At 36.0% G+C, this 26,458-nt stretch overlaps 1 protein-coding gene across 1 annotated transcript in view; it reads right to left on the bottom strand.

The window, feature by feature from the left end:
• The window catches only part of LOC122803389 (2-oxoglutarate receptor 1-like), a 714,924-nt gene extending 693,006 nt beyond the window's left edge, over positions 1-21,918 (bottom strand). Inside the window, exon 1 of the mRNA XM_044072984.1 lies at positions 21,814-21,918. The gene's annotated coding sequence lies outside the window, so the exon portion shown is untranslated. The remainder of the gene's footprint in view (positions 1-21,813) is intronic.
• Between the last annotated feature and the right edge of the window lie 4,540 nt (positions 21,919-26,458).

Below are 26,458 nucleotides of genomic sequence, written 5' to 3'. Positions count from 1 at the left end.
ATAGAATTAATCAGGACAAAACTAAGGATGTACTGGTGAGGGGGAAAGAAGAGACTGGAGAAGGAATGAAGAACACAAGACAAGATGTGAGTGAACGAGGTAAAACACTTAAGAGTAAGACTGAAAGGCACAGTAGAAGATTCAATGAAGAGTACATATGAACATATATCTACATATTTACATATATGTGTGTGTGTATATATATATATATATATATATATATATATATATATATACATATACATATCAGAAGATGAAGGGTTGGCTTACAAAGTGGAGGGCAATAAAAATAGATTTAGATGAGTGGATACATGTATTGTAGATGAGTATAATACCTCAGTTTGCATACCCAGGTCAAGCTATATATCCCACAAGTAGATCTTTTGAAAAAGTGAAGGAAATTGCAAGAAAAACTTGTTTGGGATTGAGAAAGACCAAGAGTAACATGGGAAGTTAAACAGTATCATGGAGGAAGGGGAACTGGGGACACCTCTTTTAAAGATTACTTTGCATGCTTGTGTGCAAGGAAATATGTTAATGATGGCAGGTGTTGATTATAGTGCAGACTAGAAGAAATGACAATAGAAGGAGAAAAGGAGTTGCGAGAGGGCAGGGACATTATGGAGCTCCCCTTAGACACTCCAGGGAGTAGTTGCAGTTGCAATGGTTGCAGATGTAGAGAATAATCCCATTAGGTAGCCTTAGGGAGGATAAGGAAGCAATTCAGTAATTTGAAGATGGGGTAGAAAACATGTTGGGCCCAAATGAAGACAGGAGAGAAACTGAAAATATAAAAATAGGTGAAGGTGACTTGGAGAAGGACTTGGAGTGAGAGTTCAAAGAGGTTAGCAGGGAAGTAGCAGAATTTAACAAAGTAATGTGATAGTTATGTAGGAGTGCCAGACTTGCTTCATGAGATAGAAATGAGGAGAAATTAATCGTGGGTGATGAAAGACTTATCGAATATAGGTAGACAATGGATATGAGGAGGGAGTAAGGCAAGATGGGCAATTGGCATAAAATGGTAAATGGAGCTAGGTACACCTATAATGAAGAAAGAGTGGGAGGAAATTATTTAACTATGCAGATATATATCCAGAGGCAAAAGGTTCAGAGTCTCTGCTCGTAAATATTTGCATAAATATTTTGTAAAGCAACAAGGCTAGCTAAGAGGTTCCCAACAGAAACATTTGTTGAAGATGTAAGGATGAAAAAGGGACATGGAGCCACGTTTTCTATGATTATCACATTAGGGAAGTTTTGGGAGGAAATGGATGATTTAATGAAGGGAAAACAACAAGATGAAGTTAAGTTAATGAATAATTTTTTATTAGGTTTTGATGAATGGATTTCAGAGGACAAGAAAGAATTGTTAGGGTTTATAATGAAAATAGGGAAAAAGGTTGTGACTAAGAAATGGAAAAGACAGAAAACTCTGAGCATGGAGGAGATTAGAAAGATTATATGTCAATTACTAAAGGAGGAAAAAAGAGAATTATGAAGGAAACAACTAGCAAGATTCATGAACAGATGAGAGGGATGGATAGGAGGGGAAGGCACTTAACTCACTGGGGTTTTAAAATGATACAAAAAAAAAATAAAGCGGCTACAGGCAGCAAAGGGGAATGGTTTGAAAGGGCAGACTTATTTTCTCTTAATAGATATATACAGTTTAGATGTATATAGGGTTAATTTAATGGTGTGAATAAAGTTGTAGGTGAGCCAGAAGAAATCTAATACAAAAGAATTAGCACAATGTTGTCAAGTTTTACCTGAGTTGAGAAGTTAATGTCATAAGAAATGAACAAAATAAAGTGACAAATTATTAAGTGGATGAGATGCTGTTATCAGAAATATAATAAATGTAATACCTGGTAACAGGGTGGATCAGCTGGGTAAATCTTCCTTCAAAGTTAATATTGAATAACAGAATAAATTTAGATCTTGCTGCCCGGTACAGAGAAAAACTCATGCATGAAAACAGCACCATTTGTAGTAATAAAGTTGGCATATCTATCTATCTATCTATATATCAATATCTATTGATATATATATATATATATATATATATATATATATATATATATATATATATTATGTGCGTGTGTGTGTGTGTGTGTGTGTGTGTGTGTGTGTGTGTGTGTGTCCAATGTTTTCTAATCTGCTATCCACTTGTCTTACTTTCTTACTTCTACCAAATGAAAATACAACAATGTTTTTTAGTTATATATATCTAACGAGTTTCACATTACTGTCTGTAATAAGGCTTAAGAAATGTAATGTTTTCTGTTTTACATTCCCCTTTTTGTAAATTGTGATTGTTGGCAACTGTCAAACTTTTTGTATATTGTTTGTAAATATTTTAATAATTTTTGTAATATTTTTGTACTATTGTTATGGAGCTTTTCTCCCTGGATCTCCACTGAAAATGGACTACTTGCCCAGCCGGACTCTACCCGGTTAACAAATGTAAAATAAAATTTAAAAAAATGTGTGTATGTATATATATATATATATATATATATATATATATATATATATATATATATTTTTATTTATTTATTTTGACATTTATTAACTGGGTATGCCCGACTGAGCATGTGCCCTTTTTCAGCAGAGGCCCGTGGAAGAAAATCTCCATACAGAACAAATATTATTCAGAGGTAACACAAAGTACAGAAAACTTCAGTAACATGTTATAAAATACAGGAATTTCTTACAGAACCTGGTGTTCCCCCAAAATAATCATTACTTTAATATGAACTAAAAGTACCTGCATTTTGTGCTCCAGTGTTTTAGAAATTGATATGCTGTTTTTCATGTAATGCAGTTTAATGCTTAATGAATTATCTAGATATATGTTTTTGTTGTTGCCCACTTCAATTACCTCTTGCTCATACATAAGTGTAGTGCCTTACTTATTTTGTAGATGTTTTTTTCTAGCCCACTTTAATTGTATCACTGCTGTTCTCCAAATGCTCAATAGTTAGTTGGTATTTCACTGCTTTCTAATATCAATTCTCTACCACTCTTTTTCCAGTGTACACTGTGCTCATTCTAACTCTTCTCTGAACTGTAACCCCCTCTCTCTATCAAGAAATGCAAGTAAAGGACTTCACCCGGTGTAGTTGTGATCAGGAATAGCTAATTATCTTCAAACATTAGACTGTTTTCATCCAAAGTAATAAGTGTAGGTGTTCATTCATGGAAATTTTCACTGTTATAAGTGTAATTGATTCCTAATTTGGCATGCACACAGCCTGGGACAGTAGCCTCTCAATTCCAATATAGCTCTTTGTCATCCTTTTTTTCGTCCATCCCGTACATCCATTTAACACATACTGTTACTCATCTTAGCACAGCAGAGTGATTTGCAGAATTGTTGCCTTGGAACTTACCAGCCCTCCTGTGTCTAGCTTGCACTAATTTCGTTCCTACCTTAAAGACTCTGACCCTATAGTGCAAGTTAACCAAAAGGAATGCCATAGAGTTATTGCCCAGGGATTTGTAGTACTTACCTTATCATCATTGCTTACTGATAGTTTTTTCCTTTTCTTTAGTTATTTCTTTGCAAGCCACAAACAAGCAGCTTGATTCTTTCCACTCCATTTGCCCTCACTATGCTTGGGTTTCACTCTGCTCCCCTACCCCTAATTCCCACCCACCCCCACTAAATCTACACTTATACATCCTTAACTCCTCTCCATTTGCCTCCAACCAGTCAACACCCTTCTTTCTCCCTCCACATTCCTCTAACTACCCAATTTCTGTTCTTACCATAATCCTGTATTACCTCATTTCCCCTACCTTCTAAAGTCTATAACACAACAAACACCCACCACTAAGTTCCCCAACAACATTTTACTGCTTGCTATACTCTCTCTCTCCCACAATAACCACCTATTTCTATCTACCTATCATCATAATATCCAGACAGTCCTACCCACACTACCTCTCCCTGATATTCCCCACAATGCAGTCACGCTATACCATTCTTCTTACACTATAACATCTCTCCATACTCCTCTATCCACTTATACAACTCAGAACACTGTACCCCATCTCCTACTCACCCCACTACTCCACCACTTCCACCTCCCATTCCACAAACCTCACAAGCTATGCCCAAATATCTCCCAACCTTTATCTATTAAGCCCCCTCTTCCTGTACAAACTAAAGATAGCCCCTCTTATAAATAAGATTCTCATAATCCCAATAGGCTACTCTACAAAATATGTCCAACAATAAAACCACAAACCCCCAGAAAGCTAGAGCCTTAACCTCATTTATTTACGTTCACTACTTTGCCTCTATCAGGGGATATTCATCCCAATCCTGGCCCTGCTGCAACTAATATGACCACACATCCAGTTAGAAATAATTCACACAATTTCATTTACTTGGTAACTTTAAATATTCAAAGTATTCACAACAAAATCTCCAATTTTCATGAATGGATAGCCTACAGCCAACCTGACATAATTTCCATGACTGAGACATGGTTAAATCCATACATCAAAGACTATGAATTCCTCCCCCTAGACTTTCAAACTATAAGATCCAACAGACCAGACAAAAATGTGGAGGAGCAGCACTCTTCTTTGATAAATTACTCAACATAGTACCCTACACTAACCCAATCCCACAATTCTCGAGCGCAGAAATTGCCCTCCTAAAATTTAATAACTACAAAAATCTTTGCATTATTATTCTCTACATACCTCCTGGAAATAACATACCCCTACTAGAAAAATTCTGGCCTAGATCTCATCTAACATTAAAAATGAAACCATTGTTCTTGGAGATGCAAATATCAGTTGGATGAACCTAAACTCCAAACCTCTTACTCCCAGTATAAACCTGTTCAACTTTAACCAACTACTTAACACCCCTACCAGACTCAATATCCATTCCAGACTGGATTTTCATTTCCCACCCCAATAAAATATCCAAAGAAGGCACCCTTCCAAATACATTGAACAACCATCTCCCTGCTTTCCTCCACCTCTCTACCTCAGCCATCCAAAATCAACACCATTACAAGCAGATAAGGAAACTAACCAGCTTCATCCCTCTTACCTTCACTGAGATCCTCAAAAATACAAACTGGCACATATTAAAAACTCTCCCAGTAGATGATGCAGTAGATTACTTCAGCACTGCATTCCTGGGCACACTAAATAGCCTTGCACCTCTCTGCACAAATGAGTCAAAACAAACTATGCTCCATGGCTAACCAAGCCCACTAAAAATCTGGTACACCTTAGAGACAAAACATGGAAACTCTATCATACCAACAACACCAGGACACCCTGTCACTGTTTAAACAGCTCCATAACCAGGCAAACAAGCTAGCCCATAATGACAAAAAAGATCACTACACAAAACTGCAGTCTAACCATAAACAAAACCCCAAAAAGTTCTGGAACTCCATCTCATCACTCCTGAACCCTGGCACAAAAAACAATCCTTGTCCCCAACCTGACAAGCCCACTCACGAATTGTCTCTCTCTAACTCATTTTTTTATAAACTCAGTAGCCAAAATTACCGCCAGTTTCCCTGATAGTAAAGACAGCTTAAGTGACACTGCTCCACCAACCCCCCCCCCACCATCCCAACCTCTATGACCACCACCCCCCCCCCACTCCTGAACATACCCACCACTCTACACCCAACTCCAACATAAATTCCATTTCAACTGCAACCATTGAAAGGTTACTGCTTAGGTTCAAACTCTGCTCTAATGCTCCTGACAATCTACCTCCATTTCTAAAGATTGCAGCTGAAGCCATTGCTTTCCCTATAAATAGCCTAATCAACCAATCCATCCAAGAATCTTAATTACCAAAAAATATGGAAGAAAGGTTTCATTCTCCCTCTCCACGAAGGCAGCAAAAATAATAATATCTCCAAGTTTCAACCTATTGCTATCCTATCCTCTAGCTCTAAGATCTTGGAAAAATGTATTCACCTTCAGTTTATGCCCTATCTACTTCAGAACCACCTTCTGTCTTCCACACAACATTGGTTCAGACCTTGCTACAGCACTACAACTGTTCTTCTTTCTTTCCTGGACACTATTAACAGACTTGTGATAATGGGCAAATTGTTTCTACCATATTCTTTTATTTCTCAAAGACTTTCAACACTGTTTCCCACCCTTTGCTTCTTTCAAAACTCTCCAACTTTAGGCTATCCCCACCACTCTCAACTGGCTCTCTGGCTATCTAAAAGACAGACAACAAACCATCAAATCCCAAAACTCCATCTTTTCCTATCTTGACACACCTACTGGAATTCTGGAAGGCTCCATACTTTTCCCACTCCTATTCAATATTTTCATTAATGACTTCCACACATCTATGACCAATGAGACTCTTATACAATCTGCAGGCAACTCTACCATTGTTTGCACAGCTGACTCTATCTTTGAACTCCAGCTTAAAACCCAAACAGCCTTCTCCACCACTGAATCCTGGATGCTTAAGAACCACCTAGCTCTCAACCCCAATAAATATAAGAGCATGCTTTTCACCCCCCAAAAAACAATTCTTTTGGACAAAGACACATTTAAGATCTACTCCCAAACTAAAGCACAAATAGAAATTGTAAACCATACAAAACTTAGGGGAGTTGCTATAAATGAACAACTAAAATTTGATATTCAGCTGCAACATAACATAAAAAAAAAACATCTGAAGGTCGGAATGGTCTGTAGGCACAACCACTTCCTTAGCCCTTCCTCCAGACACTCGCTTCTACCTACCTACTTCCCTCCCTAATCTATGGTACCCTTCTGCTTACCCACCTCTACACCACTCTAAAAGCCAGGCTCGAGACTTGTTACAATAAAATTGCAAAATTCACAGCAAATTGCAAAAACTTTTCCCGTCACTATACTGCTGTTCTCACCTTAAAATGGCTGGAATGTCCAAACTACCTCAACTATCTACAACTTACTACTGCCCACAAACTTATCTTTAAAACTTCTGACTGTCCTGCTCTTAGTTCTATCTTCAATTTTTGGGTCTATATTGCAGCATCGAACGCAAAAAACAGTGAACGATGTTTCATCAACACATTTTCAGTGAAAGCTGAAAATGTCGAATCCACAGAACAGCGATTTCATTCCTAGGGAAAGAAATCACTGTTCTAACCCCCGCAAAAAAAAAAAACCTTAAATACTTCCAAACATATACACACATACCCTAATCCTAATTATACCCCCCCAAAAACCAGTAAACAACTAAATACACATATGCACATAATCCAACCATACATTTAACGGAAAAAAAAAACAGTAAACATTTTAAACCATACGCACTTACCTTAACCTGCACCCTAACCATAAGGTCAGTAACTCTTACATAAACAGTTCCAAACACATACACACTTACCTTAACCCTAATTCTAACCCCCAAAACAAAAGTAAACAGATGAAAACACATACACACGTAACTCAACCATACATCTAACACAAAATATAAAACAGTAAACACTTTCATACATATGCACTTACCTTAACCCACACCTTAACCCTAAGGTCAGTAACTGTTGCACAATCACAGTCAGGAGCTATACCAGACAAGGGACCACACTACACTTCAGAACATGGCAAAACAACAAAGCAGTTAAGCGACTTCTTTCCCAGGGAAAGAATTCACTGAACAGCCGCTTTGCTGTTTTGCCTGTTCACTCTACATGTGTCGATGAAAACGCATTCGACAAAATGCGTTTTCGTTGTACTCATAGGAACCCTCAATTTTTACCTCCCAAATAGGTACCTTAGATCTGAGAATCAGCAATTCCTTCATAGATAAACTTACTTAGCTGGGCATTAATCCCTACATCACTGGATGGGTTGACAACTGGCTTACTGACAGAAACCACAATGTAAAGTAACTGACTCCAAATCCAGCTCCAGACAGGTGACAAGTATAGTACCTCAGGGTTCAGTCCTGGGACCGCTCTTGCTTGACATCTACTTCTCTGAAGTACAGGCCAACACTAAGGGACTCTGGCTAACAAAGTTCGCAGATGACTGAAAACTGGGAGCCATTATTGAATCCCCAAATGATGTGGCTATTCTACAAAAGGGTCTTACAGAAACAGATGCTTGGTGCCAGAGCCATGGGCTCAAGCTCAATGCCAAGAAATGTATAGTTATCCCCTTTGAGAAAAAACATGTACCCATGAATTACCACATAGGTGGCAGTACAGTAAACACAGAAAGTGTGATAAGAGACTTAGGGACACAGGTGGAGAGTGGTCTCTCCTTTGATAACCACATCACCACAACAGTCAGGAACTCCTTCTATGTGGCACACCTCATTACTAAGGGCTTTTCATCCAGACCAAAGGAGGTCATTGTCCCACTATACTCATCCCTCATTAGACCCATTATAGAATACAATGCCCCGTTTGGTATGTACCTCTCAAGACATCGGCAACAACTGGAAAGGCCGCAGAAATATCTCACTAAAAGAATCACAGGCCTAAAGCAGATGCCCTATGCTGACCATCTAAAAAAACTCCAGCTATACTCTGCTGCATATCATCTACTCAGAGGCGATCTCTGCTTAACATACAAGGCCATGTCAAACCCAGAGCTGTTTTACATGCTACACTTAACGAAATCCCAATCCCTCAGAGACACATGCTCCAGGGATCTAAACCTTGTCATCACAATGAACAAAACATGCTGGAGGGATAGGTTCCTGACCCAGAGACTCCCCAGACTCTGGAATAGACTGCCCATACATGTCAAGCAGAGCACCTCTTTGGCACTCTTCAAAAGGAACCTTGATGCTTGGATGGGAGATAGGAAATTCACCCCAGGGATCACATCAGTCACCCTGCTAGATTGGGGTCCAGGGAAGTAAATACTGTGGGAAGAAATAGCCAGGGAATTGTTATGGCTAGGCTTGTATAGGCCCTAGGGCTGATAGCCTAGTACCAATCTATGAACCTAAATATTCATTAGTTAGCTCAAGTATTCCCTCAGGAATAAAAAGATTACTGCAGTGGTGATCTTCACACCACAGTATAGCTGTGTTTGCAGTTACCATAGCAGTAAAGGTTGACATGGGAGATCAGTGCTACGTTACACGCTCCCATTCACCATCCCACAGAAATGCAGACATATTTTTCCTGCATGCAATACAGGGATATTGTCTTTAGTGTTACCAGCTCAGTCATTTTGGAAGAGGACTCAGTACTGTCTACATTCTTTTTTTTTTTTCATTTTTTTTTTTGATCTCCTCAGATTTAATGATAACAGCATGGCCCCCAATACCCATGCCTCTGCTGGGTCTACTAGCAATCCTTCTACCCTCTGGAAAATTCTGGTATTTGCTGGAGTCAGTCGTTGATCCTAAGAGCATCCTGAAGACTCAGCTTTCTGTGCTTCCATCTGGTGGGGTGTTTCTTTTTATATGCCATACCCACTTTTTCCTCCACCCACTCCCACACTTGTCGACCTTGACCTAGGGCAATTTCCTCTTCAGACTGTGCTTCCTCTTACAGAACATCATCAATGAGCACCTCCATTCCAGGGTGGACAGTACTAGATACATTTTATCCCCTAGAAGTCTCCATGGAGATGACAAACCAAGGGCTCACAGGTAACTCTGAATGCCACTGGAAGAAGAAAGACACATATGAGCATTGCTTTTCCACCAAAAAAATGAAGTTATGGCGCAATTCTTTCTTCTGCTATGGCAAATGTTGCTCCAGTCTCAGCTTGGAGGAGCTGCCTTCACAGGGAAATCAGAAAAAAATATAAAAGTCACTGCAGAAGTTGGAAGCCAGACCTTCTGATAAATCTTTGGTACTCACTGTTATACAAAGTAACAGAATTGTAATTATATATATATCTTTCAGATTACTTGAACATTCTTCTGAACCTAACACTGTCCTATTAATCTCAATATAAAACCTCTTTTCATGTACTTTCATGTTCTCTTTGACAATCTGTCCCTTCTTGTTCTCTTATTTGTTGTATTAAAAAATGTGTATATAATGTATGGTTTCTTCTCTTTCAAGATTTTATTTTGTAATTATAATTTACATTATGATATGTATTGCTTTCACTGTAAGTAAATTCATTGCATGCCTTTGTACACTGTACCAAAATCATTGTTATATAATATACTTTCAGACGCTTTTCTCCCTAGACCTCCAGTGTAAATCAGAACTACCATCTTGGATGCTCCTGGTTGTAGATTGTAAATTCATAAGTAATTTTATAACACAGGGCGGTCTGGAAAATTTTGTTTTAGTTTTAATTTAACTGAAGACACTGGATAACAATACACATTACTGTGTTGCATAATGACCATTTTGCAACAACTCTTCAGGCATAGTGAAATCAGCTTTTATCACAAGTCTTGAACATCCTTATTATAATAATAATGTATGCATTTGATTCATAGTTTCATAGGTTCATAGATTAGTTAAGATGAAGTTAATATTGAGTCCCAAAGATAATGCTCTTCTTTGCAGAATATTTTGTAAAAGTATTAAGTTCAGTGAAGGCAGTTCTATTTTTCTGGATATTTTGCAGTGTGACAGATGGGATACAGTAGCAGGTTAGATTGAGATTATGTTTTTACAGCCCTGTTGTTACAGCTATCAGAGTGCCTTCATTTGCTGACATATCTCTTATGAGCGGTGACTTAGCATTCAATCAGGAGAAGAACATAATTGTTCATACTGGTTTCAGAGTTCTCTCTAGTAAACAGTCTGCACAGACACTTGTAATGAATGTGTAGGAAATGTATTTCTGATTCTCAAAGGTCAATAATTGTATTTCAAGGACTTATTTTCCCCTTGCCGTTGGGACACAAATAAAAGTGAAGCTCAGGGGCAATACTTTAATTCAAAACTTTTCAAGCATCAAACAAATTCTGGATTTCCTTTGTCCATCTGAGACTTTAAAATCAAATGAGGAAGTATGCATATGTAAATACTCTACACTGTTATGGTACACCTGACAGTTTGAGATATGTTGATCATTTAAAAATCTTAAACAGCAACTGATGAGGCCTACCACTGTAAATGGGTCCTTTACATTGAATCTTGACTGTATATACACTTTTGGAAGACTACAAATATAAAGTACTTGCGCATTTTTACACATTCATATTAGCACATACGGTATTGGCAAGTGGTAGGAGGTTTTGGAGTATGTCAGCATATTTGTATTTTGCTATTATTATTTTTTTTTATAATTATAATTCTGTTTTTTATTGAAGTTGATGTGTCTCTATCTCTCTGTGTTTCTGTCACACTCCTTGATGCACTGTCTATTTCAAAATGATTGCTTCCCACTGGATGTAGGTTTTGCCTGCATTGCCGACTTCCCACTTTTTTAGTTTTTAAGTAAAATATAATTAAAAAAAATGTTTTTTTTTAAAAAAAGAATGCTTTTTATTCGGTTAATCTAAAAAGCAAAAAAAATAAGGAAGAACAGTGAAAACTTTGCAAAATTAACACAGACAAGCTGATTTCAGAGAAACATTCGAGGATGGTTTTGTTGATTCCTGCTACTTCTTCTGCTACCTCATTACTAGAATGAGCAAAATCAACTTCGTCTGCTTTTCTGAAATCAGCTTGTCTGTGTTTCTTTGGAAAAGTTTTAACTCTTTTTTCTTATTATTTACTTTTTAGAGCAACTGAATAAAAAGCATTCTTTATTTAAAAAATCTTTTTTACTTATATTTTTAATGGTAATCAAGCAGAAGTGAGTGTAAGACAGTCCTTGTTGATATACAGCAATACACAATATATGATAAAATATTGTGGCAGTGTTAGGAGAGATGGATAGAATTTAAATCTGCTGTAGGATGCCTTGGCTGCAGTCATTACTGAGAGTGGATAACATCAGTTACCACAAACATACTTTATTGCTTTATGATTTTCGGTCATCACGTCTGCTTAGTTCCATACTTATTAAGGGATGAAGGACTGACTGTATAAGGCAGGAAGAAAATGTCTGCAGCAAAAGTTTGAAAAAGGAGTTCCTGTTTTTCATTCCTACCAACCTCAGCTGCGAGTGTGTTCTTACAGGGTTATCAATAAGTAAAAGGTAGACTATATAAGAATGTCATGAAATGTATCTCATTAGATACATCTACATTAGTTTTGTCACCTTTTCGCATGTCCAAAATGGGACATTTCTTATGGAAATGTGAGATTTTGCCAGACAAACCATACTTACAGCCTATACAAAGGATCCAACTTCATTCCTTTCCAAAATAAAATCTCACTGTTATAGAATTTCAGTTACATTTATTGCTATAGATAATATAAATGTGTTTTACTTTTACATGCAAAATAAGTATTTTATGCAACTACTGGAAACTTTTTTTTCTAAAATCTTTGGATATTTGTCATACTTCACATTTTTTGCACAGCACAACTGACAAATTGGGGCTGTCCTGAGTAAAGATGGGCAGATGCTAACCCTATTCTACTAAGTTTATAAATTTCACTATTTAATATATTATTCCAAAAGGTATGGCTTTAGGACATCCACCACTGATAAAAGATGGTACTTAGTGCCATCAGGTAGTATTGATTCAAGCTAACTGGCAAACATTTTGATGGATTTAAAAAAAAATCTGAGTTCCTTAAAAATATCATCTCTTGCCTTACCTTAAAAAATATTCTGTAACACTACCACTGCAAAGGAAAACTCCAACATTCACCACATACACATGTACTGGCACACACACACACACACACACACACACACACACACACACACACACACACACACACATACACACACACATACATACACACACGCACACGCACATGCACATGCACACACATGCACACATATACATACAGACAAACATTACTAAACCTGCCCCCTTTCCTGACCCTTACTCTAAGCCTAAACCACATATCCACTCACACATACACAAAATATATCCCCTTTCCTGACCCTAACTCTTACACAAGCATAAAATCTCCCAACTCTACCAAAAAATTACTTATCTTTGTTGAACAAATCAGCAGTTGCTCAATCAGACATTCCCGCAAACTAACATTCATACTAATGGCATTACAGTTCACTTTGTCAACCAAATAAGCATTAAACCAAGTGAACTATAACTATATATGTACATGCATATATGGGGTTGGGACAATATGTGCATTTTCAAAATACCAATGAGAATGAATCTTTGTAAAGGCATAGACATGTGCACGCACACACAGCCACACACAAACACATACTGGAGATGTGTGTGTGACATTTAGGTAGATATAATTATGTTTACATCTGTATGTATAGGACATTCCTCATGAATGTGTCTGGCATGTTGCTATTGTCTCTTTGCAAAAGCACACTGGTGGAAACAGGTGCTCAACACAATTCTTTTAGCATTTGTCCAAAAACTTCATCAGAAACAAACAACCACATAATATTGCAGCCATATTTAAACCACATTTGTTAAACAGTTGACCAATAGAAAAACACCGATGTTAACCCTTAATGCATCAAACAGAATAAATTACAGATTTTCTATACTTTAAAAAAACATTTGATATTTACAGCTTCATTTAAACCAGGAGGAAGGTGAGCAGCCAACCAAATCTGCCACTCAACTTCCTTCCTTTCAACTTCATTCTTAAAATCACATCCCCTTAAATCCATATGTACCACATCCAAAACAGAAAAAATTAATTTCTTAAAATTGGAACATTTTACAAAATGCTTGTATTGCACATTATTCTCATCATGTGTTGTAATAGCATATACATGTTCCCTAATTCTAGTACCCAGACTTCTCGTAGTCATGCCAACATAAAATGATGTGCATGACGTACATAAAGCAACATAAACAACCCCAGTAGAGGAACAATCAAATCTATCTAGCAGTTTTATAGTTCTATTACAATGTGATAAGTCTATAAATGGACTTTCAGAAATAAACCTATACATCCTGCAGTTCAAACATTTTTAAGTACCAAAGACTTTATTAGTACAAGGTGTTATAATTTTCATCCCTTAAAATTCTAACAGTTATTTAATGTTTCCATTTTTCTTTTCTACATACTGGGGTTTATCCCTCGCTACTTTTGCCAGGTCCTCATCTCCTAGCAAAATTTTCCAGTTGTTTTTGACAATATTTTTAATGGTCATGGAATCCACTGTCATGTCCAAACAAAACCTTGAAGGGAAATGGGAGTTGAAAGATTCATCTCTTGCTTCTTTGGTAATCTGTTCATTAGTGATACCATGTATAATAATGGGTGGGAATTTATTGGTTCTAACACTAATAACTTCCTTGATGTGTGTCGTAGTCCCCATATTTTTGTAAAAAATTACTTAAAAATTCTTACCCTTCTTCTACAGAAATCGACATGTAAAGGGAAGAAATATCCACTGTAATCATAGAAAATGAAGGTGACATAGATTTAGAGTGGTGAATTCCATGACCATTAAAAATATTGTCAAAACAATTAGAAAGTTTTTCTAGGATATGAAGACCTGACAAAAGTAGTGGGGGATAAACTCCAGTTTGTAGAAAAGAAAAATGGAGCCTCCAAGATAAAACTAAACAACAAACCAGGAAAAGAGGCAGGAGATCTTCGTTCAAATTTGCACTCATAGAATGTCAAATGCTAATAACAACGGCCAAAATAAGCACAAAAACAACTTTATTGATGTGAAGCACTTTTCGTCTCACTTGTAGCGAGACTTCTTCATACATAAGGTTTTTACACAGTGTTTGGTATTTAAAATGTGCTAACAATTACTCAATCCTACCAACCACCAATCAGGAACCAAGGAACACAAAACAGGAAATAACATCCTTAAAACTTCTATGGTTAACAGCCCTACAAGAAGTATTTCTAAAAAATATAAATATGCGTATATGTAATATTAATATGAATAACAGTATATGCATATGAATGAATTATGTCTGAAAGGTATATTTGTTGCAATGTTGGCACCATTTGTGTACTTTTTAGTTGCAGGTTGGTCAGTCTGGTTTTAAGTTTTTAAGATTTTATGCTTTTATGTAATGATGTGTATATTGCATTATACTTCTTGTTTAGACTTGTTATACTTTCTGCACTTCCTAGAAGTACCTTTTAAACATATACTTTTTAGATGTAATTCATTCATATGCATATACTGTTATTCATATTAATATTACATATACGTATATTTATATTTTTAGAATTACTTCTTGTAGGGCTGTTAACCAGAGAAGTTTTAAGGATATTATTTCCGGTTTTGTGTTCCTTGGTTCCTGATTGGTAGTTGGGAGGATTGAGTAATTGTTAGCACATTTTAAATACCAAACACTGTGTAAAAATCTTATGTCTGAAGAAGTCTCGCTATAAGTGAGATAAAATGCGCTTCACGTCAATAAAGTTGTTTTTGTGCTTATTCTGGCCATTGTTATTAGCGTTTGACATTCTATGAGTGCAGATTTGAATGAAGCTTTCTTGCCTATTTTCTTGAAAAGAAAAATGGAAACATTAAACAACTGTTAGAATTTTCAGGGACAAAAATTATAACACCTTGTACTAATAAGGTCTTTGGTACTTGCAAATGTTTGAACTGCAAGACGTGTAGGTTTATTTCTGAAGGTCCCTTCATAGACTTATCACATTGTAATAGAACTATAAAAGTGGTAGGTAGATTTGATTGTTCCTCTACTGGGGTTGTTTATGTTGCTTTATGTACATCATGCACAGCAATTTATGTTGGCATGACTACCAAATGTCTAGGTACTAGAATTAGGAAACATGTTTATGCTATTACGACACATGATAAGAATAATGCACTGTACAAGCATTCTGTAAAATGTTCCAATTTTAAGAAATGTATTTTGTCTGTTTTGGATGTGGAACACATGGATTTCAGGGGAGGTGATTTTAAGAATGAAGTTGAAAGGAAGGAAGTTGAGTGGCAGATTCGTTTGCTGCTCACCTTCCTCCTGGTTTAAATGAAGCTGTAAATATCAAATGTTTTTTAAAGTATAGAAAATCTGCCATTTATTCTGTTTGATGCATTAAGGGTTAACATTAGTGTTTTCCTATTGGTCAACTGTTTAATAAATTTGGTTTAAATATGGCTGCAGTATTATGTGGTTGTTTGTTTCTGATGAAGTCTTCAGACAAATAGTGGATTAATAAATTTAGTTTACGCTAAAAGAATTGTGTCCAGCACCTGTTTCCACCAGTGTACTTTTCTTGTATGGTTGCTCCTCTCTCGTTCCTGGTTGCTTCAGTTTTTCGTTGTTGTTGCTATTGTCTTTTTATTTTTTTTCTACTTTACGTCACAGACAAAGCATAGTAAAACTATTTTACAAGCAAAAATCTTCTTAACTTTAATGTCATGAATACATTTTTTTCAACCTGGCAACATGGCTTATGTCTTCATGGAATAAAAATATCACAAAATATAGTTTAGCATACACCAAAAGATAGCTCAGAAATAAACAACTATTTCCAATATTAGAATAAATATGCAAATCTGCAAATCAGAACAAATAAATGCAGTACAATAAAATGCAATATTGAAATAAATACTTCCCATTCCAAATATGAATTTAGTCATTTTATTGGCAAAATGCACAACTTTAAAATATCCTTAGCCTTTAGTAGTCTAAGTCTAAAATATATAGTTCTCACCTTTCAACATCTTTGGTCATTCCAGCACCAACTATTTCAAATGTCTTCTTCAACCTTCATGATTTTCTTGAAAATATTTTGCAATATCACTTGTATCTCTATCAGATTTGGTATATTTTATGTGCTCATGTTAGTAATTTTTTATTCTTTTTGTCAGGGCAATGTAGCCCTATCCGGTACATGGCCATGTTTTACTGCATATAACATCCCTACACTTTGACATGCTAAATATTTCTTCACTCTATTTTTTTTTTTTTGAAAACCAAGAATATCAGAGACACTAAACATTTTATAATATAGTTTAAACTTTCAGCAAAGAAAATATGTCCCTACTCCACACACCTGAACTTTGCTGACTCAAACCATTACTGAAAACATACCACTCCCAAATTCTTGCCACCTAAAATTAAATCTTGGTATGATAATTGAAAACTATATTCATTGTAGGGTAGTATTTCAAGATAAACCAGTTACCATTTATTAATTTCATTAACTGATCAACAAAATCAGTAAATATTGTAAAGAAAAGAAAAGTATTTCCTCACTTTGTCCATCTTTGTGGTGTTTACAGATAAAGTCGGATGAAACACATTTGATTAGTATCAGGCAAATCTGGAAGAGCTGAGCAGGAATTGTGGGAGAGTAATAGGTCAGTGCCATCTCCCCTATCCCATGGGGAGGGAGGTGGTCGTCCCATTGCCATGCTAACCCAACCAGAAGTTTTGGAGTGTTAAAGGCAGCATTATTAGTTGAGTGATGTCATGCTGCATATAAGCAAGCAGACTTGGCAAGTACTGCGATGTGCACATCTCAACCTCATGAGAGTGCTTATGGGCAATGCAACTGCTGTCAGAAGGGGTTAGCTTGAGAAAATCTTCTACTCAACTCATAGATGACTCTAACACTCAAATTTTGTATCGAAAGAGGAATTAATGGGCTTATAGGACAACTATCCCAGGCATGAAATGAACAGGCCACAGGACTCTTACCTTGGTGGGAATGAGTAAATCGTGCTGTTGTGTTGTAGTAAGAATAAATGGATTCTTCAGTTCCATCGGACATTTTCACAGACAGCTTTCCATCTCCCCTACTATTACCTGCCACCATTTATCGAAACATTTACTTAATTTCCCTTGAATAATCACCCAGTCTTTCTTCATTTACTGCTTTTTGCAAAAATTGCCATATCACAGCTTTCTCATAATTCATATTAACTAACCGTTTCATTATTTGTTGACTTTCCTCCTAAAACTCTTCAGATCTTGTAATACTCATCTTCATGCTACTAAATTCACTGAAAGGGTAGACGTTAATTACTTCACCTATGTTACTATACTGAATAATATCAACATTAAGAGTAGAAAACATTTTCCCAACAGAGTGCTAGAAAGCATGACTTATTCTCTTGCAAGACATTCAAATGCCAAGCAAACTAGGGGGGGTCTTGTACTACTTAAATTTAATAAATCTTCTCAAGTTTACTTATGCAAAAAAAGAAAGCATTCAACACTAGGATGGCGTTGATCAAGATTCTGCACTTTTCTGGCCCCAGTGGAGCATGAAGAAGAAAGCAAAACTCTTTAGAGCTTGAGGATGCCTATCCCTGATCTAAATAATTTATCTTTCACCCATGAGGTAAGAAAGTTCTAAACAAAACTCATAAACAAATAGTTCAGTAACAAATTCCAAATAAATCTGACATATTTCCCCTGGAAGTAAAAGGGAGGATCATTCTAAAATGTGCCATAGAAAAACACCATGTTTATAAAAATCAGTAACATACTTGCAGCATTGTCTAAAATATACATCAACTAAAAATTGTACATTTTGTCCTATTTTTCTTCAGCATTTCACACTAGAATTTTAAAGCTGTATTTCTTCATTTCTACCTGTACCTATGCATTTTGGGAACCTTCTTTACATCTACACTACAAAAAGATCTCTCTCTAATGTGAATGCAGACTGTTACCATAACCTGTTCTGATGCAGAATTAACATATTGATTCTTTATGTCTCACTTCCCTGCTCCGTCCTGCTCTGTTACTTTACCTCTCTCTAAATGAATTCTCCACATTTTCAGAACATGCAGTCAACACTAACAAGGCATTTCACAGTCAAAACTATGCACATATCCTTCTATAAAACCACAATTAAACCAATGGTAATGGAACCGAAGCCTAGCAAAACTGGTTGTTAGCAGCTGTGCAAAAATGTAACATGACCAACCAATAAACAAATTCCAAAAGAAGAAACACTTAGAATTGTAAATATATGACATTGCATGGAAAAATTAAAAATGCTCATACAGTGCACCCTTTGCCATTTGTACAGTAAATGTAAAATGTTTAGTTCCAATAGGAAAAAAGTACATTACAGAATCAAAGTAATATTTTTCATGTGGATTTTATATAGGACTAAATTACTCTGCCATATAACAGGTTTGCAAAAGGATAGATAAGGGAGGAATATGAGTAGTTTGCTGACAGTAAAACTAATCATGTCATACAAATAGCAGAAAGGTGCATTGCAGCTGATTGTGCTGTATGTTATCACTCTATAAAACATTGAAGAAGTATTGCCTGCTTCTGTTGTTAATGTTTTAGTACATCATAGTTTGGTACGTTACATATTGTGTGCTTTGTGTTTGGTTGCAGGAGTCAAGGAAGAGGCAAATGGTGAGTTTTATTTTTCTTTTTATTTCTCTTTGAAATTGTGTGGCATTTTAGTTAGCACATATATGGTTTTGAGTGTGAAGGCAGAGCTTCCCTCCACTACCCCAACTGCAAAACAAATTATTCCAAGGTGTACGATGATTTTTTAACTATTTGGCAGTAAAACTGCCTGCAATCTTAAATTATTTATTTTCAGTTAATCATGTGTCAAATCAAAATCCCAAGTGACAACAAGTCAAACTATCCAAGGGGGCCATACTATTTATATTTTGAAGTAACACCTTGTCTATACCATTTATGTAATGTATTCTACATAAAATTATTTGTTCTTGCCCCTCCTCTCCCCTCCTGGAAGTGACATATTGACAGACTTAGAACTACAAAACAGTTATTGTGGTTTAAATACACATGCACCTGCAGGGGGAATGGCTAGTGTACCCCTTCTTCTGTTCATTGAAAAAGCAGATTATTAACTGGTCACTCTTCTCCAAAATTAGATAAATACTAGTTATATAACATGCCACTTTACATTCCTTTAACAACTGACTGCAGATTGCAGCCCTGAATACTTTACAATGTGAAAACAGAACATAAGTAAAATAAAAAAAACATAGCATATTCTCTGCAGGTTTAAGGCACCCTAGAATGCCAAGAATATATGCAGTACTTATCTGAGTACAGCATATATATATATATATATATATATATATATATATATATATATATATTATATATTATATTTTATATATATATTATATATACATTTTATATATATATTATATATATATATATATATATATATATATATATATATATATATATATATACATACATATATATATATACATATATATATATATATATATATATACATAGTTGGAAGGGTGGCCTAATGGTTGAGGTGTTTCCCTAACAAACACAAGGTGAAGGGTTTGAGTCTCACAAGGGATAATTGGCTAGGCTTAAAGTAGCTCACAAGGGCAGTTAGCTTAGTACTAACCTATGAACCTATATATATCTGTGTGTGTCTCTCTCTCTCTCTCTCTATATATATATATATATATATATATATGCAAGTATACAGGCATGCATCAATTTATGTATGTTTCTAACTATGTAGGTATGCATGGACTGCTGTCAATCTTTAGACAACACCATCTTCTCTGACTTCATCAGAAAAACATTTGCTGATATAAGAAATAGTGGGCCTAATATGGTTTAAGGAACAATTAAATGAAGTAGTATAAGAGATTTCTGGGGACTGTACAATATGTAACCAATGCTGATTAAAACTGATATGTCAGTGGACAATCTAATGCAAAGCACGCATGTACACATATTTACTTTATTTCATTATGCATGAACACATATTCTCAAGAACATGCAAAATCATTTTCAATGGCATACATTGACACAGCATTGCAATATAAATACAACTGTTAAGAAATATTTGAGGTAAAGAAAGCATAATGCATTCCATTTAGGTTAGATACCATCACACCATTGTCTGTGTCCACATTTTTTACAGAAAGATGACAGATATTTGCCTGTCATTATTTCTTATTATGGAAATAACATCTATCATAATCCATTATACATTGCAAAAAAACACGCATGCTTCCTACATATGCATTCTGCCAGTATTTGAAATGTATAGTGCAAATAATGTACGTGTGTGTGTGTGTGTGTGTGTGTGTGTGTGTGTGTGTGTGTGTGTATGAACACAGTCATTCAATATATTCCCTCTGTCTACAAGATATGTAAGACACACACACACACACACACACACACACACACACACACACACACACACACACACACACATATACACACGCATGCACACACGCACACTGTTAAAGAGAATAGTTTGAAATAATTAACTATATTTACTGCCAATAAAATTAAATAATTTATTCAAGTAATTAATTCTTAACTACTGTTTTAGCAGAAAAATGCACTTAGAATATATATATATATATATATATATATATATATATATATATATATATATATATATATATACACACGTATATATAGATACATAGATATAGATGTATTTAGACAGAGATATAATGAGGAAAACAATACTGTTAATGAGATATTCATAATGTGAAATAATTTAGACAGCTATCAATACTTCAAATGTATCATCTTACATCTTCTAATGCTATTTTTTCCACTTGTAAGAGTTTAGCAAAGCAGTTTATTTTTACCTAAACTGGAATACTTGGGTAACCACTATGTACGCAAAATACTCAAGTATACTGGTTAAATACATGCAGTACCTGATTATATCCACCTAAGATACAGATAGAAAGATAGAAAGATAGACAGATAAATGGTAACAAGATAAGTTGATATCTAGCAGTCGAGATAGATAGAATGAAAGAGAGAAAAAAAGAAAAGAAAAAATCTTACTGTATTTACAACTCTTGATTAGAATGCCCACTACTTAAGAATAAAAATAACAAACTTACTGTTTCAGCGATAAGAAATCCTTTTCTTCTTTATAATATTCATCAGTCATATTCAGTGCTCTATTTCCTTGTGTTGGGTTTACTCTTTTAAAAATATGAGTTCAGAAAATATCACACCTACAAAAAAGAAATGTTCCATGCAACCACGACTTACCCACCTCTAGGTGTAACACTATTTTGTAAACAAATGCTAGAACATAGCTTTGTATGAAATTATGTTACTACCATAATAGAGCACTAATATATTTTTTTAATTTAGTTATTTATTTTGTTAACCAGGTAAGATCCATTATAAATGAGTATCTGTTTCAAGGTTGATCTGAAAGCTATAGTCTGGCTAAGTGAATTGCTTAGTGTCATATTTTATGCAAATGGAAAATAAAGACTTCAAAACTCAAGTCCACAAAATGAAGCTTGTTAGCATTTTACAGACTTAATCTACTCAACTATATCTTCAAGCTGGTGTTACACACATAGGCTGAATAAGTCTAACACTTAGCTCTTTCCTCCAATTGCCATTCCGTAAAATGTATGATATATGTGCTATCTACCATTCTGTCACATTGTTGTCATTTGCTTTATACCACATTTTTAGAGAGGCTGTTATACAGTGTCAAGAAAGAGTGAGTCACCTAAACACGTAACACAGGAGGGTGGGGGACAAAGAACTGCTATCACAATTTTTTAGGTTCAGAGGTAACTATTAGCCTACCTGCACTTTTAGGCCACTTTAAGCCTCAGATAGTTTCTTTTCAAACGTGAACATCAAACTCTCCACCTTGTGTTTTTAAGGTAAACCCTTAACCACTGTACCAACCTCTAAACCTGTTACCTTCTACTCAACGCATCATAAATCAATTGACATTTTTCTTTTTTAATACTTGAGGTTTTCCTTGCTGTGAAGTCAGCTAAGGTTAATGTGTTGTACTGGGGGAAAAATGGCATACTAACCCAAAAGTTCCATTTTGCTGTGGAGTTAGCTAAGGCTGGTATATTCAGATTGGGGAACCTTACATCTGCAATGATTCTAAGGTAGCCAGTCCTTATTAAAGGAAGCATATATTATTCACCTTCAAACTATTTCTTCAAGCAGTCTCCCTCTTGTATGGACAAGCTGCATAAAACTAATTTTACTTCTGGGTTTATCTTTGTACATTATGTATTTACAGCTGCTCATATTAATAATAATTACATTTGGGCACTAGCAGAGGTCAAAGAACTCTGGTAAATGCAGAAAATACATATTGTTCCTGGTTGTATCAGACATATTCTCAGTAGGTACACCATTCTTGAATAAGATGAGTAATTTCTCCTGTTTCCTTGTTGGAAAGTGAGAGGGATGCCTGAGGAATGGAGAAAAAGTGTTTTGGCACCGATTTATAAGAATAATGGTGATGTGCAGAGCTGTAGCAACTACAGAGGGATTAAATTGATCAGTCACAGCATGAAGTTATGGGAAAGAGTAGTGGAAGCTAGATTAAGAAGGGAGGTGATGATTAGTGATCAGCAGTATGGGTTCATGCCAGGAAAGAGCACTACAGATGCGATGTTTTCTCTGAGAGTGTTGATGGAGAAGTACAGAGAAGGTCAGAAGGAGATGCAGTGTGTCTTTGTGGACTTAGAGAAAGCATATGACAGGGTGCTTAGAGAGGAGTTGTGATATTGTATGAGGAAGTCAGGAGTGTCAGAGAAGTATGTAAGAGTGGTACAGAATATGTACAAGGGTAGTGTGACAGCGGTGAGGTCTGCAGTGGGAGTGACGGATGCATTTAAGGTAGAGGTGGGATTACATCAAGGATCAGCTCTGAGCTCTTTCTTATTTGCAATGGTGATGGACAGTTTGACAGATGAGATCAGACAGGAGTCCCCGTGGACTATGATGTTTGCAGATGATGTTGTGATCTGTAGTGAGAGTAGGGAACAGGTGAAGGAGACCCTGGAGAGATGGAGATATGTTCTAGAGAGAAGAGGAATGAAGGTCAGCAGAACTAAGACAGAATATATGTATGTGAATGAGAGGGAGGATAGAGGAATGGTGAGGATGCAGGGAGTAGAGGTGGCAAAGGTGGATGAGTTTAAATACTTGGGCTCAACAGTTCAGAGTAATGGTGAGTGCAGAAGAGAGGTGAAGAAGAGAGTACAGGCAGGATGGAGAGGGTGGAGAAGAGTGTCAGGAGTGATTTGTGACAGATGAGTACCAGTAAGAGTGAAAGGGAAGGTCTACAAGAGGGTAGTGAGACCAGCTATGTTATATGGGTTGGAGACAGTGGCATTGACAAAAAGGCAGGAGTCAGAGCTTGACGTGGCAGAGTTGAAGATGTTAAGATTTGCACTGGGTGTGATGAGGATGGACAGGATTAGGAATAAGAGGGTCAGCCCAGGTTGGAAGTTTGGAGACAAAGCCAGAGAGGCAAGATTACATTGGTTTGGACATGTGCTGAGGAGGGATGCAGAGTATATTGGGAAAAAGATGCTAAGGATGAAGTTGCCAGGCAACAGGAAAAGAGGAAGGCCTAAGATAAGGTTTATGGATGTGGTGAGAGAGGATATGCAGGTGGTTGGTGTGACAGAGCAAGATGCAGAGGACAGGAAGAAATGAAAACAGTTGATCAGCTGTGGTGACCCCTAAAAGGAACAGCTGAAAGAAGAAGAAGAAGATTACTCCTGTTTCCTTACATGGTTTCTGCAGGTCCTTTGCTAAAAGTAGTACTGCTGAGTGTTGAGTGCATACCTTCCAACCTTTTAGTGAAAGTAATATAGACAAAGCCAAAAATAATGAAGGGTAAAGTCTCAAAAATAGGGACAGATTTTAAATAGTAATCTTATAAACCTAGAAAGTTGTTAGTATAACAGGTTTTGTGAAAGCACCCATTTTCTAAAGGATATGAAGTCTAAAACTCAAATGCCTATCATAATTCCAAAGACATGTGTCTGGAGCATTTCTCCCCTGACCTCCACTGAAAATGGGTTTTGTCCCAGTCAGACTTTCCTGGTAAAGAAATGTTAAATAAATAAATTATTTAATGACTTCAGTCCTCAGCAATTTGCCAGAAAAATATATAGACCAAAAATATGAAGCAAAAATCTGGGCAGTTGTGATGTATAGTTAAGAGTGTTGAATGTTGAGACATCATACAGTATTATCAGATACATGTTGATGTTAGTCTAGTGACTACTTCCAAAGGTACACTCTTCCAAATTTTGACTGGTGCACTGATGCTAATGTGGACATTATTTGAAATTGCCAGTTATACCTCCCAACCACTACAGCCACTCTTTTAACACCTTTACTAACTGAGTTACATGGTAATGCTTCAGAGAGCCCAGAGATGGTTTTCACTACTAAGATATTCTCAGTGAATGTAGACTGTGCATTTTTGAGGAATACTTTCCAATAACAATGACCAGTAAACTCTGTGTTCAGCACACCTGATACCAGAGAAACCCATAACAGTACATTTGGTGGCTGTAGTAGAGCTGTGACACGTAATGAGATATTCCTTACCCAGTACCACCAAGAAGCCATTTTCCAAAATACTACATTGTGTGTAGGAAAATATTTGCAGGTGAACAGTACTTGTACTTTTACCATGCTGCAAATCTTCCAGAAAAGTGTAAATATAAATATGTTTTTCTTGCATTTTTACCTCCTGGTAAAAATTCCATGACTAAAACTGAATGACGATATAACCTTAAATTCCTCATAAATCTTGAATCTTTGTACTCCAGTCTCTGGTCATATCTTCAGTAATTATGACAGAGCATGACATCTTTGTCTTCAATGTAAGAATAAAATCAAAGTTATTCAAAAAATAAGTCATCCATGTTTGATTTTGCCATTAGTAACTATAATGCAACAAATGGCATTCTTTTGAAAACAGCATAAAAGAATGGTATCCTGACTGACTCAAATCAATTTGCTCAGGATATACTCACCTTGATCAAGGATATTATTTACTTCTACATTCATGAATACAACAACAACAACAACAACAATTATGGTAGAAAAATCAAAAGATATTGCGTAAGAAAAGATGTACTGCTAAGCTTTCAAAAGCTATCCTAGACATAAAAACAAGTGTAGGTTACATAAAGTTCATATTTATTTACTAATCAAATCTTTTAGATTCAAGTGTGAACTCTGTTTAATCTCATAGATTGAGAACAATAATAAGGTATTATTTAATTGTATCAGAAAACAGGAAGGAAAACAGTGCAAACGTAGCATGTTATCAAGAAAAAAGTGAAGTGAGCACAGAACTGCAGGACATTGTGAATGCACTGTACTTAACACAAAAATGCATGTAGGCTCCACAGTAAATAAAGGCACATGCCCTATGCCATAGTTTGCATAAACAATGGGAGCCATCTCTTACATAGTTAAACATGCAATAACTAGTGCCAAAATAAAATTAAAAACTTAGCTTTCATTCAACTAAACAACATAGCCAATGGTTCCTATACAGAAGCAAGTGAAACATAACCACACACTAGCTATGATGTTCAATAAAATGGTAGTATGTGGACAACTACCTAGTCTATGGCAACAAGCTACAGTGGTACAATTTCACAAAGGGAGAGTTACATGAGACCAGAACAGTTTTAGAGCCCTCAGCCCAACCAGTATGTTATGTAAAATCAGAGT

This window comes from Protopterus annectens, chromosome 5.part1 (genome assembly GCF_019279795.1).
Source record: "Protopterus annectens isolate FY-2018-M chromosome 5.part1, PAN1.0, whole genome shotgun sequence".
NCBI lineage: Eukaryota > Metazoa > Chordata > Ceratodontiformes > Protopteridae > Protopterus > Protopterus annectens.
The sequence above is the reverse complement of the archived record's forward strand: the minus strand, read 5'-3'. Positions and strand labels throughout refer to the sequence as shown.